The following is a 2,448-nucleotide window of genomic DNA, read 5'->3' on the forward strand; positions in this document are numbered from 1 at the left end:
AATACTTTACCTGTTTCATCATCAACATCTGTAAGTATGCTGTTCAGATGAATAATTAACAAAGCACTTAGTTTAGATATTATATCAGAAGAGGGTTGTGCTGTTGGCAGGTCCATAATAGCCTGTTTTTTGAACCCAAATAAGTTCATAGGTATGTTTATTTATTTCAAATCATGCTCTGTAATTGGGCATTGATTGCTATTTTTCAAATCACAATGACCCCATGGTAGAGTATGTATGCCACATGATAAAATACATCTCTTATCATCATGTGGGTCCAGAGCCACTTTTCCTACAATATTGCTAGTCAATAAGTGATCCACACTCTGAATTCTATTTTCTGATGTTCTGATTGTGCTACATGATTTGAGACAATTTTTGTAATCCTCAAATTCAAGCTCTTTGTCAACAGTTACTCTGCCAATGCCCTTGGCCTTTTTGGCAACAACACCACTACATGTTTCAAAACTGTACATCTTGGCTCTTAACCCAGCAAATGCCACAATAACATCACCAAGTGTCTCATCTTTTAACTTGCCAGGCACCTTTTTGTTGTGGGGTTGAATCCTTGTATGTTCAGTGGTATCAAAATATTCAAACAATTCAGGCTGTGCTCTATCTTGATAAACATCTTCTGTTTGAATATCAAGAACAAAACTATCTGTGTCCATGTACATCAATTTTACACAATCACCATAAAAAGGTTTCAACACATTATAATACAATTTTAACATGTGTAATTTGGCCAATTCCAATATCACAGCCCCTACATAAATAGGCTTATCAAATTTAATTTTTGTTTTTTTCATGTTGAAAAGTGCCATATTTTCATCATAAATTCTTCTGTAATTGAAGTTGGGCTTTGCAATCAATTTTTTGCTCCGGCTGGGGTCAGTAATTATTTTAACATCAATGTGTTTTCTGACATTTTCAATTGTTTTGCCATACACTGAATTGACCATCAATTTAAACAAAGTTTTATCAAATTGGCTCAATGCAGATGTTCGAAGCTCTGTGTTTGTATCAATATATGGCTTCAACCATCTTGAGTGCCTGAACCTCAAAACTTTTCCAACTTTGGTCACTTGAACACCATGATTCATCAGGAACTGGAGGTTTTTGTAATATATGACATAATCCTGTTTCGGCTCTAGAGTCATCATCAATTTCTTGTGTTTAGAGCCAGGTGAGCACTCAACCTCTGGAATTGGGGGCAGATCAGAAAAGTTATTGTGTAAATTATCTGGAATTGTCAGATCAACCTCTAAGAAGAGGCCATAGTTACTGTCATCAAAATCTTTAAGATCTTCAATATTGAAATTTTCAACCCACTCAAGCCCTGCATATGGCAATTTATCCATCATAGCATAACCATAGAGGCTGTTTGCATCTACATACAGTATATAATTTGATGGCAATACTGGATCATAATCAGGAATATATTTGTTATTTGCTCTGGCATATCTCTGAGAACATTGCACCATGCCTCCTCTTATACATTGTTCCATAAACAGATACATATCTTGATCCTGGATCAGATCCAATTGCATTTTAGTGTTTAAAAACATTGCAGACCATGCTAGGCCCGGAGCACTGTAAAAAAACATTGGATCCAGCTTATTATTTTGCATGGAAGATTTTCTGAATGCCTGAAGTATATCAGCTAAGAGGGTCACATCAAGTTTTAAATATGCCCTGTGATAATCACCAAATGTCTGGCATTTTAAATTGTTCCACATCAACTGGGCATGGTGATAATCTTCATCAGTGATTCCAGATCCTCTGATTTTGCTGTAAAACTCTTGTTGTGGTGGCAGAGAACACTCATCAAATTTAGAAAAATCTGTAACATAATCATATGGATATACACCCTTCCGCCTAATTAATTTCAGGTCCTGATTTGGAAACAAAGCACATGTGATTTTGAATTGATCATCAGATAATTGAGTGGCCAGTGTAGCCAGGCTAGCCGACAAAATTCTGTATGAATCAAGAAATCTTAAGTGAATAGGAACACCATTAACTTTAATTATTTTGCTAATGGCAATATATTTTTCATTATTTTCAGCTAAAATATTTAAATTCTGCTTGTCAAACCCCTCGTACCTGATCAAATGATGAAAATCATAATTGGATGCAACGTGGCAAAATATAGGGATAAATTTTGGTCTCTGGATCTTAATATTACAGCTTTTACACAGGGCCATTAAGAATTTACCATCTGTATGGGAATGGTGATATTTGATATTTGATATTTGCATCTGAAAATTCAGAATCACATACCGGGCATTTTTCTGCATTGTTGAAATCTTCAATCTGTTTCTCTGTTAAAGGCAACATGGGTTTTGATTTTAATAAGACATTAGATGCTATGTCATGGCACTCATTTTCTATTCTATGTGCAAATTCTTTGATGGCATCTGCTCCCATGTATAAATATTCTTTACT

The sequence above is a fragment of the Lepisma saccharinum genome, chromosome 9 (assembly GCF_977018435.1).
Source record: "Lepisma saccharinum chromosome 9, izLepSacc3.1, whole genome shotgun sequence".
NCBI classification, from domain to species: Eukaryota; Metazoa; Arthropoda; class Insecta; order Zygentoma; family Lepismatidae; genus Lepisma; species Lepisma saccharinum.